At 51.1% G+C, this 7,500-nt stretch overlaps 2 protein-coding genes across 2 annotated transcripts in view; one reads left to right on the top strand and one right to left on the bottom strand.

Annotated features, from left to right (window-relative positions):
- The window catches only part of LOC109884204 (parvalbumin alpha), a 58,189-nt gene that overhangs the window by 42,293 nt on the left and 8,396 nt on the right, over positions 1-7,500 (bottom strand). The window lies entirely within an intron of this gene.
- ncf4 (neutrophil cytosolic factor 4) overlaps positions 1-7,500 on the top strand; it is a 39,798-nt gene that overhangs the window by 11,568 nt on the left and 20,730 nt on the right. The window lies entirely within an intron of this gene.

A 7,500-nucleotide genomic window follows, 5' to 3' on the forward strand; every position in this document is an offset into this window, starting at 1 on the left:
AAAATCAAGAAAAACCCTTGAATGATTAGGTGTTCTAAACCGTTTGACCGGTAGTGTAGATCTGTTTGGTTTCTACTTGAAGATTTGACTAGTCTCTCTATAGATCTATTGGTGACTGGAAAGGACCTAATGGGGTCATTAACAGGGTTAAACAGAGGTTGTTTCTCCACCCCCCCTGAGTCTGTGACTCCGTTGCCTCTGAGAGTGGTTTCTCATTCTGTTTTGCTCCGTTAATCCTCTCCCATTACTGTCTTTCTCCTCTCTCTCTCTCCACTCTTTCCATCCATCCTCTGTCATGCTCTCTCCTTCATTTTCTCCCTCACTTTATCATATTTTAGCATTTAAACCCCCCCCCCCCCTCCAGCCTTTCATTTCTCTTTCCAAGGCTACCTTCATCCCTCACTCCTGTCATCTTTCCAAGGCTACCTTCATCCCTCGCTCCTGTCATCTTTCCAAGGCTACCTTCATCCCTCGCTCCTGTCATCTTTCCAAGGCTACCTTCATCCCTCGCTCCTGTCATCTTTCCAAGGCTACCTTCATCCCTCGCTCCTGTCATCTTTCCAAGGCTACCTTCATCCCTCGCTCCTGTCATCTTTCCAAGGCTACCTTCATCCCTCGCTCCTGTCATCTTTCCAAGGCTACCTTCATCCCTCGCTCCTGTCATCTTTCCAAGGCTACCTTCATCCCTCGCTCCTGTCATCTTTCCAAGGCTACCTTCATCCCTCGCTCCTGTCATCTTTCCTTGGGAGAGGTTTGTCTTGCTTTCTTTTAGTTCCCCCTGTTCTCATTCTGGTCCTGCCAGAGAGATAGAGAGGAAACACACCATTTAAATTCTACTGCCGTCTTAACTGGACTGGGGAGGGAGATAAGGGGTGTGTGTGAGGGTGGGGATAGGTTAGTGTGTGTGAGGGTGGGGATAGGTTAGTGTGTGTGAGGGTGGGTGGGATAGGTTAGTGGGTGTGTGTGAGGGTGGGGATAGGTTAGTGGGTATGTGTGTGAGGGTGGGGATAGGTTAGTGGGTGTGTGTGAGGGTGGGGATAGGTTAGTGGGTGTGTGTGTGTGTGTGAGGGTGGGGATAGGTTAGTGGGTGTGTGTGTGTGTGTGTGAGGGTGGGGATAGGTTAGTGGGTGTGTGTGTGTGTGAGGGTGGGGATAGGTTAGTGGGTGTGTGTGTGTGTGTGTGAGGGTGGGGATAGGTTAGTGGGTGTGTGTGTGTGTGAGGGTGGGGATAGGTTAGTGGGTGTGTGTGAGGGTGGGGATAGGTTAGTGGGTGTGTGTGAGGGTGGGGATAGGTTAGTGGGTATGTGTGTGAGGGTGGGGATAGGTTAGTGGGTATGTGTGTGAGGGTGGGGATAGGTTAGTGGGTGTGTGTGAGGGTGGGGATAGGTTAGTGGGTGTGTGTGTGTGTGAGGGTGGGGATAGGTTAGTGGGTGTGTGTGTGTGTGAGGGTGGGGATAGGTTAGTGGGTGTGTGTGTGTGTGAGGGTGGGGATAGGTTAGTGGGTGTGTGTGAGGGTGGGGATAGGTTAGTGGGTGTGTGTGAGGGTGGGGATAGGTTAGTGGGTATGTGTGTGAGGGTGGGGATAGGTTAGTGGGTGTGTGTGAGGGTGGGGATAGGTTAGTGGGTGTGTGTGTGTGTGAGGGTGGGGATAGGTTAGTGGGTGTGTGTGTGTGTGAGGGTGGGGATAGGTTAGTGGGTGTGTGTGTGTGTGAGGGTGGGGATAGGTTAGTGGGTGTGTGTGAGGGTGGGGATAGGTTAGTGGGTGTGTGTGTGAGGGTGGGGATAGGTTAGTGGGTATGTGTGGGGGTGGGGATAGGTTAGTGTGTGTGTGTGTGAGGGTGGGGATAGGTTAGTGGGTATGTGTGTGAGGGTGGGGATAGGTTAGTGGGTATGTTATGGGATAGGTTAGTGGTATGTGTGTGAGGGTGGGATAGGTTAGTGGGTGTGTGTGAGGGTGGGGATAGGTTAGTGGGTGTGTGTGTGAGTGTGAGGGTGGGGATAGGTTAGTGGGTGTGTGTGTGAGGGTGGGGATAGGTTAGTGGGTGGGTGTGTGTGAGGGTGGGGATAGGTTAGTGGGTGTGTGTGAGGGTGGGGATAGGTTAGTGGGTGTGTGTGAGGGTGGGGATAGGTTAGTGGGTGTGTGTGTGAGTGTGAGGGTGGGGATAGGTTAGTGGGTATGTGTGTGAGGGTGGGGATAGTTTAGTGGGTATGTGTGTGAGGGTGGGGATAGGTTAGTGGGTGTGTGTGAGGGTGGGGATAGGTTAGTGGGTGTGTGTGTGAGTGTGAGGGTGGGGATAGGTTAGTGTGTGTGTGTGTGAGGGTGGGGATAGGTTAGTGTGTGTGTGTGTGTGTGTGTGTGTGTGTGTGTGTGTGTGTGTGTGTGGGGATAGGTTAGTGGGTGTGTTTGGGTGACCTTGTTTAGAGTGTGTGTGTGTGTGTGTCTACTCTCGAGGACCTGGTCTAAAGTGGCCGTCGGTGGTCGTTTGAAATCCTTGCAGAGAAAATGGCTTTTAGTCTTTACACATTGCACAATCTCTGTTACAAGAGTTAACCCCCCCCCCCACACACACACACAGACACACAGATTCCATAATGTCAGTAAAGACCGTTATGACAGTGGGAGGATGACTCTCTTCTGGACTGTAGGTTATATACAGCCAGGTCACACAAGATCCACTGCCAAATTAAACCATCCAGGTTTAGCAGGACGTAAAGAAAACAGATGACTTCAAAGCTGTCCACTAGGGGCAACGGTGAGCGCTATTACCATCAAGTTGTCTTGGGTTTTGCTATGGCGTTGTGGGCGGGGATGGCGGACGGGCGGCTCCGAGGGTCACGTGTTCAATCCCAGTGATAGGACCTTGTTTATTTATTTTAGTTTTAACCCCTTAACCTTTAACCCTATCCTTTAACCATTGGGAATTATTACCTAAACTTAACTTTCAAAATTTGACATTTATGGACAAGGGTTTGGATGTCTACAGTAAGACTGTGAGAGATTGTTGTTTAAATAAGGTGTGTGTGTCGTATCACTCAGTTTTAAAGCTTCACTAACCACAGTTAAAGGAGACCAGTACTTTAGCTTGGGACATGGTCAAACGTACTACATCTCTCACACACATATTCTCTCCACTCCCCTCTGTCACATACACACACACATACACACACACACACACACACACACACACACACACACACACACACACACACACATACACATATACACACACACACACACACACATACACACACACACTCATGCCCCTCTCCCCTCTCTGTCACACACACACACACACACACACACACACACACACACACATTCTCCCCTCCCCTCTCTGTCACACACACACACACACACACACCACTCATTCTCCCCTCCTCTCTCTGTCACACACACTCATTCCCCCCTCCCCTTCCTGTCACACACAGTACAGAGAACCGTAAACTCACAGTCCTCTCTGCCCACACCATAGTTATTATAGTTTATCCGTCCCTCTCAGCACTGTGCGTGTGTGTGTGGTTGAGTGCTTCAGACTGTTATCTGCGTTTGGTCATGTGAACTGAAGTGTCCATTAGATGTAATCTAAACTATGGTCAATGACCCGACGTGGAGATGGATGGCACTAATCACACATTTGACTTGTGTTGTCCAGTTTAGCGTTAGCGCTACAGGCAATGAGCCATAGGGATGCACTAGTAGCTAGCTAAGCCAGTCGTAGTCAGAGTAAGAGGGTGAGAAAGTGGTGAGGTTTGTCTTTTGTCTTTGACAGTGCAAAAGATGACAGAGGGAGAGAGTTGTGTTCAGGTGTAGTCATGTCTTGATGTCTTGAATTAAATTTCATTTTTGGCAGAATGCCTCTAGATTTGGTTGCTGTGTCAATGGCACAGGTTATTAACTATTTAAGTAGGGACAGGACACACACACACACACACACACACACACACACACACACACACACACACACACACACACACACACACACACACACACACACACACACACACACACACACACACACACCCCAACCAGCCGCTCAGGTGCCCTCCTCCTCAAGGGCACCATTTATATCCTCCCATGATCCTTCACTTCACCCTAGCCAACCATGAAGTGGGTCATCCAATTAAGACAAAACAGAAAAACTCCATCCCTATTGGCTAGCTGTGTTAAACGAGCTGAATGCATTCATTAAGTTATGGGTCGTTAAGAGTGTAATTGGAACATGTGACTCCTCCCATTGGTGAGGTGACCCTAGGGCCATAGCTATATTGTTAGATCAGGTTTTAATCAGTCCCTCCTGTTCTCCATGTGTCTATATCTAGACTAGGTGCACTACTTTAGGCCAGGACCCATAAGGCACCCTAGATCTCCATGACTCTATAGTTAGACCACTAGGTCTAGTCTGACACTATCCCCCTGGCTCCTTAACCCTAGAGCCATGACTCTATAGTTAGACCACTAGGTCTAGTCTGACACTATCCCCCTGGCTCCTTAACCCTAGAGCTATGACTCTATAGTTAGACCACTAGGTCTAGTCTGACACTATCCCCCTGGCTCCTTAACCCTAGAGCTATGACTCTATAGTTAGACCAGGTGTTAATCAGTCCTCTGGGGAAGCTGAATCTAGATCGCAGGTCTACGTGACCCTTGGGCCACATTTCTATAGTTTGATTCGGCACCCTAGACTGGCACACTATTCCCTTGTGCACTACTTTAGACACAGGCCCATAAGGCAGGTCTATATGTGTCTATAGTTGGATTAGGTGCACTACTTTAGACCAGGGCCCACAAGGCAGGTCTATATGTGTCTATAGTTGGATTAGGTGCACTACTTTAGACCAGGGCCCACAAGGCAGGTCTATATGTGTCTATAGTTGGATTGGGTGCACTACTTTAGACCGGGCCCATAAGGCAGGTCTATATGTGTCTATAGTTGGATTAGGTGCACTACTTTAGACCAGGGCCCATAAGGCAGGTCTATATGTGTCTATAGTTGGATTAGGTGCACTACTTTAGACCAGGGCCCATAAAAGGCAGGTCTATATGTGTCTATAGTTGGATTAGGTGCACTACTTTAGACCAGGGCCCATAAGGCAGGTCTATATGTGTCTATAGCTGGATTAGGTGCACTACTTTAGACCAGGGCCCATAAGGCAGGTCTATATGTGTCTATAGTTGGATTAGGTGCACTACTTTAGACCAGGGCCCATAAGGCAGGTCTATATGTGTCTATAGTTGGATTAGGTGCACTACTTTAGACCAGGGCCCATAAGGCAGGTCTATATGTGTCTATAGTTGGATTAGGTGCACTACTTTAGACCAGGGTCCATAAGGCAGGTCTATATGTGTCTATAGTTGGATTAGGTGCACTACTTTAGACCAGGGCCCATAAGGCAGGTCTATATGTGTCTATAGTTGGATTAGGTGCACTACTTTAGACCAGGGTCCATAAGGCAGGTCTATATGTGATACTCTGACAGCACTTTTGTCAACCCCCTAAAAACACTTCACAAGTTCAGGTCTCTGTCGTCCTCGACTCTGTCTGACCAGAAATACCAGGCCTGGATAGTAACTCCATAGGAGATGGAGGGAGATGAGACCTGAAGAAGGGAGAGGTTGAGTTGAGAGTTGAGGGATTGTGGGTGTGGGGAAGGGGTTGGTTGGTGGGTGGGTGGATGTGGGCGAGGGGTTGGTTGTTTGGTGGGCGAGGGGTTGGTTGGTGGGTGTGGGGGAGGGGTTGGTTGGTGCGTGTGGGGGAGGGGTTGGTTGGTGTGTGTGTGTGGCGGGGGGGGGGGGGGGGGGGCGGATTGGTTGGTTGAGGGATGGTGTGTGTGTGCGTGTGTGTGTGTGTGGGGGGGGGTCTTTTTTAATTGTGACAGGTATGGACTTGGATGAACCAGGTGTGTGTGCCGTGCCCGTATGCCTCATCATCATCAAAGTAAAACCCACACACACTCATTCGATATCTCACTGTGTGTGTGTGTTTCACAGTGTATCACACACTCACCTTTTCTGATCTTCTCTGCTAAATATAGATCCCCAATCACACTCTACAGTCAGCTCCTGTGTTAATGTTAATAGCAGATAATATCATCTCTCTGTAACTCATCTGTGTGTGGTACACTGTTCCACACTGATTTACACAGAGATTGATGAATAGATAATGGAGGGAGAGAGGGGGAAGGGGTGAGAGAGATGCAGAGAGAGGGGGAAGGGGTGAGAGAGATGGAGAGAGAGGGGGAAGGGGTGAGAGAGATGGAGAGAGAGGGGGAAGGGGTGAGAGAGATGGAGAGAGAGGGGGAAGGGGTGAGAGAGATGGAGAGAGAGGGGGAAGGGGTGAGAGATGGAGAGAGAGGGGGAAGGGGTGAGAGAGGGGGGAATGGGTGAGAGATGAGAGAGGGGGGAAGGGGTGAGAGAGATGAGAGAGGGGGGAAGGGGTGAGAGATAAGAGAGGGGGAAGGGGTGAGAGAGGGGGGAGGGGTGAGAGAGATGGAGAGAGAGAGGAAGGGGTGAGAGAGATGGAGAGAGGGGGGAAGGGGTGAGAGAGACGGAGAGAGAGGGGGGAAGGGGTGAGAGAGACGGAGAGAGAGGGGGAAGGGGTGAGAGAGACGGAGAGAGAGGGGTGAAGGGCTGTGAGAGAGATGGAGAGAGAGGGGGGGAGGGGTGAGAGAGATGGAGAGAGAGGGGTGAAGGGCTGACAGAGAGGGGGATGGGCAGAGAGAGGGGGGAAGGGGTGAGAGATGGAGAGAGAGAGGGAAGGGGTGAGAGAGATGGAGAGAGAGGGGGGGAAGGGGTGAGAGAGATGGAGAGAGAGGGGGGAAGGGGTGAGAGAGATGGAGAGAGAGGGGGGAAGGGGTGAGAGAGATGGAGAGAGAGGGGGAAGGGGTAAGAGAGATGGAGAGAGAGGGGGGAAGGGGTGAGAGAGATGGAGAGAGAGGGGTGAAGGGCTGTGAGAGAGATGGAGAGAGAGGGGGGAAGGGGTGAGAGATGGAGAGAGAGGGGGGAAGGGGTGAGAGATGGAGAGAGAGGGGGGAAGGGGTGAGAGATGGAGAGAGAGAGGGAAGGGGTGAGAGAGATTGAGAGAGAGGGGTGAAGGGCTGTGAGAGAGATGGAGAGAGAGGGGGGAAGGGGTGAGAGAGATGGAGAGAGAGGGGGGAAGGGGTGAGAGAGATGGAGAGAGAGGGGGGAAGGGGTGAGAGAGATGGAGAGAGAGGGGTGAAGGGCTGACAGAGGGGGATGGGCAGAGAGAGGGGGGAAGGGGTGAGAGAGATGGAGAGAGAGGGGGGAAGGGGTGAGAGAGATGGAGAGAGAGAGGGGTGAAGGGCTGACAGAGAGGGGGATGGGCAGAGAGAGGGGGGAAGGGGTGAGAGATGGAGAGAGAGAGGGAAGGGGTGAGAGAGATGGAGAGAGAGGGGGGAAGGGGTGAGAGAGATGGAGAGAGAGGGGGGAAGGGGTGAGAGAGATGGAGAGAGAGGGGGGAAGGGGTGAGAGAGATGGAGAGAG

Source organism: Oncorhynchus kisutch, unplaced genomic scaffold (assembly GCF_002021735.2).
Source record: "Oncorhynchus kisutch isolate 150728-3 unplaced genomic scaffold, Okis_V2 Okis01b-Okis20b_hom, whole genome shotgun sequence".
NCBI classification, from domain to species: domain Eukaryota; kingdom Metazoa; phylum Chordata; class Actinopteri; order Salmoniformes; family Salmonidae; genus Oncorhynchus; species Oncorhynchus kisutch.